Consider the following 13,450-nt stretch of genomic DNA (forward strand, 5'->3'; position numbering starts at 1 on the left):
TGCTCTATTTCCTGGCTGATAGACATTAAGCATCATTCGACCTGTTCCTACCAAGTATTATTATCCCGGGCCTGTTCCTTTTATTCTTTGTATTAAGGTTCATTCAATCATGAAATCTCAGCATCATGTGTAGGTGTTATGTGTTACACCCAATTTTTAGGTGTTTCATTTTACCCAGTAGCCAATTAGGACTAAGGGCTCTTAAGAGAAGGGGCATTTCCAAAAGCTATGCACCACACCATGCCAGCCACTCCCACCACCCATGGTTTAATTGCATGGTGTTCAGAAGTACGGAAGCCCAGTGATTACATCTAAAAAAGGTATGTAGTAGACACAAAAAGGTTTTCTTTAAACATTTTGCAAACATGTTGAAGGTGGTGGAAAGTAGGAGACATGGAAAATGTAAACAGATTAATATTCAGCTTTAAATCCAAATTTCTTACAGCTCACAGGTCATGCAATGTCACAGGCTCTAGTGGTGGCTAGTAAATAAATATAATTAAAAGTAAATCTAGTCTGTTCAGTAGTATTGTGAGCCCAGTCCAATGTCAGACCCACCATCAAGGAGTGAACACATGATGACCTGGACCTACAGGAAGTTCAATACCACTGGGTTCATTCATCCTGGCAAAGGAGCTGCACTTGACCCAGACAATGTGAGACCACAGGGGACAGAGAGGTCAGAAGTGTATTGACATTCTGCCTGTCATTGTTACCTTGATCACAAAACTGAACACAATTACACATTCTTTGTCAGGTAGTACAACTCATATATTATGTTTAAATTATGTATATAGCTGTTAACCTGGAATCCAGCTCTGAAAGATATATCAATTTTTTAAACAATGGTTTGCTCACATTAAGGAAAGTAGAAATGTGTTTCTAGATTTAGGAATATGTCCTATTTTATTATATTGCGCTGATGTCACTGTCACTTTTAATAAAGTTTTTATATTACCCATGAAATTCAGATTTAATTAAAAGAGTGACTTTACTGGAAAATGTGCAACAAAGAGGCATGTATAATAACAAATGGAGTTTTTTTTTAGATTGTGCCCCCTGAGTCAAAAAGTTTGCCCACCTCTGGTCTAACACTTCTAGGTGTTCAGCTATTATTCAACCCTTCATTAACCTTGTTTCAACCTCTCCATCTGGTAAATGTAAAACAATATTTTTTACCTGATTAGTAAAAATAAATTAAATTAAAACATTTATTTTTTATGTAAGTAGCTGTTATCTGCTTATCAATTTGATAATAAAGATTGCTATTCCATTTTTTATAAATACACTTTAAATAAACATTAAGTATTCTTCAGAACAAAATACTTGTGATTCATAATTTAGCTTCACATATAGAATATACTTAATATACTATAACTTCTGAATAAAACTGTTTAATAAAACATTCTCATTTATGTGCCTTATTTATGTGCCCATTATTATATGACCTGTACCTCTGAGTTTTTTAGCAGTAAAATGTTAGAGCCACTGTTGCCTTGCCATAGGCTTCTCTCCATCAGATCAAACAAAGCTTGCTCTATTTCCTGGCTGATAGACATTAAGCATCATTCGACCTGTTCCTACCAAGTATTATTATCCCGGGCCTGTTCCTTTTATTCTTTGTATTAAGGTTCATTCAATCATGAAATCTCAGCATCATGTGTAGGTGTTATGTGTTACACCCAATTTTTAGGTGTTTCATTTTACCCAGTAGCCAATTAGGACTAAGGGCTCTTAAGAGAAGCACTGAGGCAGGGGGCATTTCCAAAAGCTATGCACCACACCATGCCAGCCACTCCCACCACCCATGGTTTAATTGCATGGTGTTCAGAAGTACGGAAGCCCAGTGATTACATCTAAAAAAGGTATGTAGTAGACACAAAAAGGTTTTCTTTAAACATTTTGCAAACATGTTGAAGGTGGTGGAAAGTAGGAGACATGGAAAATGTAAACAGATTAATATTCAGCTTTAAATCCAAATTTCTTACAGCTCACAGGTCATGCAATGTCACAGGCTCTAGTGGTGGCTAGTAAATAAATATAATTAAAAGTAAATCTAGTCTGTTCAGTAGTATTGTGAGCCCAGTCCAATGTCAGACCCACCATCAAGGAGTGAACACATGATGACCTGGACCTACAGGAAGTTCAATACCACTGGGTTCATTCATCCTGGCAAAGGAGCTGCACTTGACCCAGACAATGTGAGACCACAGGGGACAGAGAGGTCAGAAGTGTATTGACATTCTGCCTGTCATTGTTACCTTGATCACAAAACTGAACACAATTACACATTCTTTGTCAGGTAGTACAACTCATATATTATGTTTAAATTATGTATATAGCTGTTAACCTGGAATCCAGCTCTGAAAGATATATCAATTTTTTAAACAATGGTTTGCTCACATTAAGGAAAGTAGAAATGTGTTTATAGATTTAGGAATATGTCCTATTTTATTATATTGCGCTGATGTCACTGTCACTTTTAATAAAGTTTTTATATTACCCATGAAATTCAGATTTAATTAAAAGAGTGACTTTACTGGAAAATGTGCAACAAAGAGGCATGTATAATAACAAATGGAGATTTATAAAGAATGTAATACATTACAGTTCATAAAGTAAATTGTATTTGAATATATACCATTACTATTATAAAAGTAAGTTTAAAGTATTTATTAGGTATACCATATACTGTAAACTACCATACTGACTCCATATATAACTATATAGACTATATATGAAACTATACATGATACATATCAGAAAGCATGTATTATGTGATAACCGTGAGAATGTGATATGACAAAAAGATTTTTAAAAAAGAAAAATAAGAACATTTTCTAAATAGCTTGAGCAGGCATTTTATATAAATTTGTGAATACAGTTTTATTGAGCTTCACTGTTTTTTTTTTTTCTGAGACACCACAACAGTGTATACCCAGTCTTACGGTGTAAACTGAATATTTGTGAAAAATAGCCCTATATTACCATTTAAACCTTTCTGTTGAATAAGACACAATAATGTACAATATGCAATGAGCTAAAAATTATCTTTCTTTTACCTACCCCAAAGTAAGCTTTCTGAAGAATTCATACATTGTGCATCTTCTGACATTTATAGCAAGCATATATTTATTTGAACTGATTTACTAGAGCAGTAGAAAGTTCAAGAGACTTAGCTCTAAAAAAATGTGCCCTCTTCAAGAATCCAACAAAAAAACATGCACATGAATAGTCTATCCATTACAATACAGGTCAATTGGGTAAAAATACATTTTGATTCTATTTTCAAAACAACCCTAATGACTAAAGAAAGTTCTTCTCTCCTAAATCAACCTCTAGATGTACACCTTCTAGTGGACCAATTTTAAGCAGAACTATAGTCAAAGTTTCCACACTCTCTTGCTGTTAATTGATCTTTTGTGGATGATTTTTGGCCACCAGTAGATGGAGTGAAATCTCATGTAAAAGGTTACACACTGGCTGTCTTTGACAGCTCTGATTTGTCAAACAAGGGACAAATGCAGTTCCAGGACATGCCATTAGGCATCACCCGAACATAAACCAAAATTATTTTCCTATGAGGGTTTCAGGTTGAATATTCTTGGTTTTTAGTATATATGACACCCGGAAGTGTAAAACTCACTTTCTTTTTATTATCTTAAGGAGGCTATGTCACACTTACCTCTTCCTCACTAAAGAGCAGGGGCCTCTCTCCTGCGTATGCGGGCAGTTCTGACTCTAGGCGTGCCTGCACTCCCAAGCTTTATTAATTTCATCCATCCCACTGGCCAATCGGTAAATAGCCTCTTAATCAACCCTGGCTATTTAGCTAGCCCAGACACAGCACTCAGGGTTCATGCAACATGTCTCCACTAGTGCTGAGCCCCCTAGCTCTGCTGAGCAATTCCTGTACACCTGTTGGGTAATTCAGTGTTTGCCCTGTCCAGCGTGTGTTAACCCCTTGTTGCCCAGTCTGTTGTTTTCCAGCCAATTCCCTTGTGCTGTTTCAGTGTTCCTCTCTGTCTGTGGATATTCCTATGTCACCTGTGCCTGATGCTTCCAGTGTCTGCAGTGGTCCCTGTGTTAGCAGTGTCTATTTCCTGGATCCCTGGTATTTGACCACTGGCTTGTGACCAGACCTCTCATGCTTGTTTAAAGTAAATACTTTGAATCACAAGTGGAAGACTTGCCCACAGCAACAAATCAGATGTTATATGTTATTCAATGGAAAAAATGAAACAAGAAATGTACATTTTTTAAAAAAATATAGCTTTTTCCATTTCTATAAAATGAAAATGTCTTGTGGTCCATCTGTTTATGAGCTTACCATATTTACAAGAGAATTTGACCCAAATCCTACATAACATATTTGCTTGTGTCAGAAAATGTAGAGTGAGTAAAATGATACAATGAAGATTTTTTTTCCATGGCATTTCCAATAATAGGCTGAAATTTGTAAGGAATACAGCAATAGGATGCATAACAAGCACATATCACTTTTCAGTGTAATGACAGTAAATGCTATTCTCTCTGTTATACCACCACAAGTGGTCAATACTTTTAGAAGGTTTGTTAAGTATAAATTACCTGCTAAAAATAGTCTAGCCTTAGTTTAGTCCTCTTTTGCCAAACCAGAATGAAGCTAATCTACAGCCAGAACCAGAATGAAGCTAATCTATGAACAAAATATCATAACTGGTTTCTCACCTAACGTACTCCTAAAGCATATTAAAACCTAAGCAACATTTTTTAAAGAAATAATAAAGGTTAAGACACTCACTATATGTTGCCTTAATCCATTATTCAAAGATCTACAGTCCAGAAGTGATGCCCGGTCTGCTAAAAGTAGTATAGTGTACTTGTATATTGATCTCTGAAGTCAACAACATCACACCAGCACTGTAATCAAAACCAGGATAGGACATAGGTGCTGCCAGAATCACTCGCCATCGTTGCATTACTGACCGAAGGACAGAGTTGTGAGCTGTCATGCAATTTCAGCTAAAGATATGTTTTAAGTAGTATAAATTGCCTATTTTTCAGCTTTAAAGTAGAGCTATAGCTGGAAATGAAAACATGGCAACAGACAGGACCAAAAATAAATATACCTGTTTAACCCTCAATTTTTTAATAAATTCACCTCTCCCTGTTTTGTTGGGGATACCTTTATCTTCTTCTATGAAATAACCCATTTATTCAACATTTTTCCCCCTGAGACTAATGCACTTGGTACATTGTATTTGCAGCTTTTCTAGACCGTTCAAATAAAAGTCCTTTGGTTGGGCCTCAAACCAGCTCTCAGCAGCATCTTTGATGTCAGAAATGTCTTGAAAACGTTGCCCCTTCAGGTGTTTCTTCAAATTCGGGAACAGATAGTAGTCCGAAGGGGCCAGGTCAGGTGAGTGTGGGGGGTTCGAGGAGCAATTGGAAACCCAGGGTGTTCAATTTGGCAGCCACAACGTTGGATGTGTGCGTAGGTGCATTGTCCTGCAAAAAAATGATCCCTTTGGTCAACTTTCCACGGCGTTTTGTCTTAATTGCCTCCTTCAGCTGGTCCTAGAGGTTAGCATAATACTGTCCGATGATACTAGAGCCCTGAGGTAGGTAGTCCACCAACAGAATACTGTTTTTGTCCCAGAAAACGGACACCATGACTTTTTGTGGCCGATTTCTGGGTTCGGAACTTCTTCGGCAGCGGGGACCCGCTGTGGCGCCATTCCTTTGACAGTCACTAACCTAGCCAAAAAGAGCTGTGAAGCTTCAAAATGGGCCAAAACAGCTTCGGATGATAGTTCAACTTGTTCCTTCTTCTGATCACTGTTCAAACATTTCGGCACCCACTTCGCTGAAAGCTTGCGCATATCTAGGATAGTGGTGATAACAAACCCAACACGCTCCTGTGAGATGTCAAGTATCTGGGCTATCTTTTTTGCAGATATTTGTTGGCCCTCAATAATCAGCTCATGGACAGCATCGCAGGTTGCCGGGTCAGTTTAGGTTGGGGGGTGCCCACTGCAGGGCTCCCCTTCAACGGTGAAATGCCCAGTCTTGAAATGAGATATCCAGGTTTTGACAGTGCTGTAGGAAGGACACTTTTCCCCCAGTGTTTGTGACATCTCATGGTAAATGTCCTTTGCTGACTTTCCCTGGAGAAAAAAACTTCATGACGGCCTTTTATGAATTGCAAAGACCTTATATTTGTACAGTTACATACTAAGATATTAGGCTGTCATATGCCCCCACACTCATTTTTCAATTTCATCTGGAAGGGGGCAAAGCCAGGAACTTCTCAGCACCCCCTCGTATAGATCAGCTTTGTCAATGCTTCTGATGCTATTTGTTTTTTGGTTGTTTTCTAAACTTACTTACTTCTAAAATAACAGTTACGGCAAGAACTAATAATCATAAGGTCATAATTTACGAACAGTTACTCCTTTCAAGTGTACACCACTGTAGGGGTATTGCTGCATCTTTATCCAACACATTTTGAACCTTAATCACAAGAAAGCAAAATCTGTTCCAATTTTCATAGGAACTGTATGGCATTAAAAATTGTTGATCAACTTTTGCAAAAGTAGAGAACACACTTTTTTGGAAGGTGATAATGTTATTGAGAATTTTTCCGAACCTCGATGAAGCAACTTTTGTTTTGTGAAATATTATTAGAGATTCTAGTATAAGCCTTTGAAGGTTATTGAATTTGAGAAGCGCTGGGAACTTTTATAAAGCTTACAGGGATTTTTTAATAGGCAAGTATTATTCATTGAAAAAGCCATTTTAAGATCTTATAGCACCATTAGCCCAGATTTTTTGACAATAAGAATAAATGTGACCTAACCCAAATGTAAATGAAGTTGTATTGTTTATCTTGAAAATAAATGTATTAATGCAAATGTTTTAGGATGAAAGCAGAAGAATCTTTCTTTTTTCAGATCAGTCTCTTTCATTGCCATTGCCATAATATAATTGTATACACTGCATAACCAAATAAATATGAAATAATGCATATGACATACTTGTATTATTCACCGGAATGGAAGATTGTAGACAGAGACTAAACCATATCTAAACCCACAAAAAAGTAATACATTCTGGCCTACCAGTCCTTAAATGTGGTGGCTGTATTGATTTTCTTTTTTACAAAATTTTTAAAAATGTTCACACCATTGTACTAGGGTGGCAACACTCAGTCAAATTACTATATTAATGGAGGAACATTGTTGCCATCCTAGAACAGGAAATGTGTCAAACACACCTTATTCCTATCCTTTTATCATTTAGCAATATGCAATAAGCATTTAAACCCATGTATTGGGGCAGGGTCTTGGTAGGGGTAATACATTTCACAGTGATTTAAACTGTGTCTTTAAAGCCAAGAGCAACAAAAATAGTTAGGTCCAATGAGGTCTATTATTATTATTATTATTAATATTAATAACAATAATAATAAAAATAATAATAATAAGGATTTATATAGCGCCAACATATTATGCTGCGCTGTACATTACAGTCTAGACATGAAGCAAAGTACAGCTAGTAATACATTTTCTCCTGACACAGTGTAAAAGTCACATTATACAATAAAATGTAAATGCTTTTATGTCTAAAGAAAAAAATGTTTGCCTTCTATTTCCACAACTGCTTCTATTTCCAACAGCTAAACACTGGCCAGGTTTAATTGCCTTAACACTTCGATCATTTCAAATAATAGAATAGGATGACATTTTGATGTTATATTAGCTAAACAGCGGCTAATGGAACAGTTAAATAAAAGTTCGGTCTAATGAGAAGGTGGCTCATAATTTGTATATGTCATATTAGAGAATGCCAGTTGTTTATTAGATTTGACATTTTCTTTGCTTAAGCTTTTGTGTGAAGTCAGTTTAATTGATGCAAATGGTTATATGTCTGAGAAGGAATTTTTCACTGCTTTTGGAGACATGCCACACGCCTAATATGTTTTTACTGCAAATCCTAGTGGACACTGTATCTCAAATAGTGTTGATCTTGATTTGGTCAACATTAAATTTCAAACTGGAGTATGGTCAACGACAAACTTTCATGCACCATTAACAATATACTTGTCTCAAAACCTAGGATCCATGGATCTCTTACCAACCTTAAATGTCGACGCATCTGGTATTGGGGTTCCTCCTTTTCTACCCCCTTTCTATTCTTTACTTTTGTCTTATTTTCTCATTATTTCTTGATCTGTCATGTTGTCCATCCTCTAATCAGCAGTATGATATAGTCCTACTTGTGGGTGATCTGGCTCTGTAAATATTTGTAATCTGTTGTTTTTTCCAACAATTCAGACTTAGCCATGTTTAACTTAACATGTAACTACAACCCTACTAAAATTGATTTTACTGTAACTGGGTTGGCATCTGTCTGCCACCCAAATCTTTTTATACCTATATTATTTAGGGAAACAATTACTTATGTTCTGATTTACATACAAGAAATATTATATGATGGTAGCCTCTGGACCATTTTAAATTGGTAAAAACCCAGCAGCTTCCATACTAGTGTAGTTTCTCCTTCTACTAGCAGTGGTAGATATATTAATTTGTAAACTACATTTATGAATTGGACTTACGCACTCTGCCAAAATAATATATGTTTTTAGTTAGCAATTTGTTAGGAATAGCATAACACTGTTAAAATTGAACAGCCAACAGCAAAACTTAAAAGTAACATATGTGTTGGATCTTCAGAGCTTAGGGCTTTTGAAGTATATACAAGGCAACAAGAAAACTGTCCTGAAATTTCATACTCTTTTTCGTCACTTCCAATTACCTTACTGTCACTCTTGGTAGTTAACAGACCCCCAAAACAAATCTGCCTAAAATCTGCTTCATCATTGTATGGCAAAATCACCTTGCACAGCTGAAGAAAGTAAGAAGTACAATAAGAATTGCTTTAGAGCTAGTACTGACAAGCATTTACTTACATTGTATGACAAAAAAAGCAACAAAACATAACCATGTTGACAATTGCAGTAGTAAAACACTGCAATGCACAGCTGATGCATGGCATGATTCTGATTTTAAAATTAAACACATAGCATACAGAAGTAGTGAAGGGTCTGGGTAGCACTGTTTGTAATGCAGTGCAGATACATTGAATATGGTGATATAAAAAAAAAAAATCAAAAAGCTTTTGTACTGTAGTGTGGAAGACAGAATAGGGAGCCCACTACATTATCATTTGGCCCCTTTTGGAACTACCATCTTTCCTTTCTTTTACACTTTAAAAGAAACTGATAAAACCTGCATCTTCAGCTTGCCTACCCATCTTTCTCTCTCTCTCCCAACAACCACTAATTAGCCCCAATTCCCTCACCTATTGTGTATTGGGCTCCTGCACCTCTTAGAATGTCAGCTCAATTGGGCAGGGCCCCCACTGTGACAGACGCCCTCTCCTAGCCCGCATCCCTGCGCATAGACTTTCCAGCAGGATCAGCAACAGTCCACGCACCAGCAGGCTGAAGAGAACCATCACGGGGCAAGGTTAATCGCTCTGGTTACCCTTGCCACACACACCATCACAGGTAGACTGCCACCACGTGCTTAGACAAAAGCACGCACCATTACCTTTGACAATCGCAGTTACACTTTTTTAGTGTCACCCATTGCCACTCTAGACAGGGATGTCTCAGAAATCACAATGTTTATAGTAGAGTTTCAGGTTAGCAAGTTACACTATTTCTACTTAGAGCATTCATCAGCTTACACTTTTTATAGTGTTTAATAAGTAAAAACATACAAAAACAGTACATAAACAAGTACAGAAAAATAAAGACTAACCCAAGAACAACAACAGAACAATAGCAATGGCAAAAAATAAAAGAAAAAACTGTGAAATAATACTTGGGTAGAGTTTGTTTGTCTTGGTCCAGGTTGCTGTGTAAAGTCCAAATTATTAGTCAGAGTCACTGGGCTCCCTGCAGTGCTCAATGTGTCAGTGCTGTTGTCCTTAGCAACAAGATGATGTCAGTGAGAGCTGTCTCTGCTAGCCTTACATGGCTTTTTCTATGCCAACCACAGAGATGGGACCAATAGGACCATCCAGCAGGGTAGGGGCTGTCTAAAGGCCTCTGTCCACATGGGTTATGATGCTCTGTGAACACTTCCAAAATGCCCTTGTTCTAGCCATTATTAATAATTTCACAATACAATTCCAATACAGGTTTTATGAAGTGCCAACCCCCATAATAATAATCACCACAAAATACGAAGTTCACAGAGACCAAACTAGGCATGTCTGAGACTTATGGTTCACCAGAACAGACTAAATATGGTTTCCAGGCTTTCCTGAGGCCTAGGAGAATAGTTCTTGATCTCAAAATGCTTACCATAACGATCCAAATACAAATCAGTCAACTACTACTTTATATAGAATGGTATATTAGAAATATAAAGCCTAATATTTGCTTTATATTAATTATATATCTTGTGTCCTACTATATACTTGTTAGGTAAGCAGTGCTTCTTCCGCAGCCCCTATTTATTGCAAAATGTTGGCACTTTTATATATCAAATAAGAGAATAATAATAAGTGTTACTAAAATAACACATATCTTTACTGGTAATACATATTTTGTTTTCAAAACCATAAATGAATAAAAAATGTTTTTTCTGTAATATTGAATAAATCAGTAAGCATGTATTGAATAGATGTACTAGTACATAACCTTAACTAGTAAATAAACATGCAATCCAAAACTGAGGATGTGTAACCTAGCCACTAGTGGTTGCTCTAGGTAGGTCTGCAAGTACCTGAAGTCCTACAAGGAATGTGGTGGTGAGAAAAGTTAACTGTAAGGTAAGCTTGAGTTGGGTATATGAAAAAAAACACTGTCTGAATGCTTGTTTATGAGGACCTGGTTTACAGAACACAATATACTAAGTAGCCAAAAGCCCATAGTCCTATCATTAACTGTTCATCAAAGGGGCTTACTATACAATGTCCCTACCATAGTCATATGTTATTACCTAAGGCCAATTTGGGGGAAACCAACTAACCTACCTGTATGTTTTTGGAATGCGGGAGGTAACCGAAGTGCCTGGAGGAAACACACGAAACACATGGAGAACATGCAATAATAATCAGAAAAGGAGATGCCCTTCCAGTGTCCAAATATTCCTGCCACATTTATGCAGCTGTTTCCTGCTGATGGTGTAAAGTTCTCAGAAGAAAGTGCTGCTGTACTGCTTGCCAAGGCAAACTTAACTTTGAAGGAAATGTGAGCTGACAGGAAGACATAGAGTTTGATGTGCATTGAGTCCTTTGACTCTTGCTGTATTCATTCTGGTAAATCCCTGTACAGTAAAGCTGTTAAACTTTTTTTGTGACTGTTCTTAGAACTGTACCCAAAACACTTTTATACCAGGATTCGTTTGGACCCACACTTGGTAATTTGGTAAAAATATAGTTATATTCAGATCATTTGGAGACCCCGTGATGTAATGGGGTATTTCCTTCATTAATCTTATCAGAAGGAACAGCCAAACACATACTAAAGGTTTATATTTGACCTGAATTATCTGTCACTCATGTGCACTAGAATACAATGAATGAAAAGTACCAGATTAAAAAAGCTAACAAGAAATTGCCTTATTTGCTGCCTTATTCTGTTCTTTTATGGAACCAGTAATGGCTATAGTGCCTCACTTGGTTCATATAATAAAAGAGACCTATCAGGAATTACAGGAAATAACAGCACTGCTCAAGGCAGGTATTTGGAGAAAACAATCCTCCCAATGAACAACACATCAAATATTTGACCAAGCAGAGCTCACAAACCAAATTCTGTTGTACGTCATGAGTAGCTACACCAAGCCTATCTATTGTGGTAGGAAACCCTACAGTAACACATGTCACATAGGCATATGGTAAAGTAACATAATGTGTACATATTTACATACCAACAAAAATGCTTATAAATTACTCTGCACAATAAAACTCACACAAAACATAATACAATTAAAAAAAATGGTAAATGTAAATAGCATTCTGAAGCAGAAATAGTTTTTTGTAAGATTTTGATCTATAATCCACTGCACATTTGACTATTATTATACTATATTAACAATAGGAATGGCTAATAATAATAAGTAATTAGTAATAAGAAGTAATTAGTGTGAAATAATCACTAACGATAATATTATACAATAAATAATTGCAGCCAATGTTGGAGTTGATACAATTAAACTGTAGGTATCTAGGTATCTGCAAATAGCCTTGAGATATAACAAAAGAGTTTAAAAACGTGAAAACTAGTGTACAATTTAAAAAGTAGCTATGTATTATTTTATAAATCATTTAATGTATGTAAATATTATTAAGGTGTTTTTATTAAGGATCAAGTTGGGATCAAGGATGGGGGCAAAGACAACCGGCCACTGTATTTCATAACTATGGTACCGTTCACGAGGGTGTGCTGTGAGGCAGGGCAGTGTAAATCTGGGGACCAGAGAAATAGAAATGCAAAAAAAAAAACCTCCCAAAAAAAACAACCTTCCTGGTATGTAATTACATATGTATTTTGCAGATTGCCTTTAAAAGCTCTGTGGAGTCAAAGTAAATGATTCTTTCAATTTTTTTTTTTTACTAGCCATATTAAAAGAAAACATACATGTTGTATCCTTTGATTTTATACGGCAAAGATTTAAAAGCAAAATCTGTTCAGAAGATAGAAGCAAATTACAGAATATCAAAGAAGAACATCTTTGAAAATTATATCAAATATAGCTTATAACTAGAAGACAGAAAGATGTGTTTTAGGAAACTTCCAACAAAACATCTAACACTTCAGATCTTGCTGATAAAAGAAACCAACACAGGTACATCAGAATGGGTATAGAGTAGCAATCAGAACAGATCTCTTTATAAGTTTCTGGAAAACCTGTGTTGAACACACACAGATCCACTGTCATTTTGTGATTAACCAACTGCTTGGATCAATTTACTAACAGTAATGTGCCATCATTCCCATTATACAGCATATTCTGTCCTTCTGACTGTTGGCAGTGGAGAGGGAGTGAGCCACAGGACCAAGCTGAAGATGTTTCAACAGATTGGAGCTCCTGATGGGATTTGCTTGATCTTTCAAACACAGGATTTCAATCAATATTTACCAACACTTCTAAACACTCCTACTCCTACTTGTGGACCAAAATTATATTGCTTACAATTAGTCTGCTTATATTGCTTACAGTTAGTCAATTTAGATTTCTAGGCAATCCCTTCATTTTATTAGGCCTGTCATCAGATGCAAATGAAAAAGCCCTACAAAACAAACCAATTTAGGTATACATGACAGAAATTACATTGTAAGCTAAAAAAAAGCTCTAATTCCCCTATGTAGCTCTAATTGCCCTTTTGTAGAATTTCTTCTCTATTGATGTTTTTTCATCATCAATATTATTTGAGCTAAAAAACG

This window comes from Pyxicephalus adspersus, chromosome 4 (genome assembly GCF_032062135.1).
Source record: "Pyxicephalus adspersus chromosome 4, UCB_Pads_2.0, whole genome shotgun sequence".
Classification (NCBI taxonomy): Eukaryota; Metazoa; Chordata; class Amphibia; order Anura; family Pyxicephalidae; genus Pyxicephalus; species Pyxicephalus adspersus.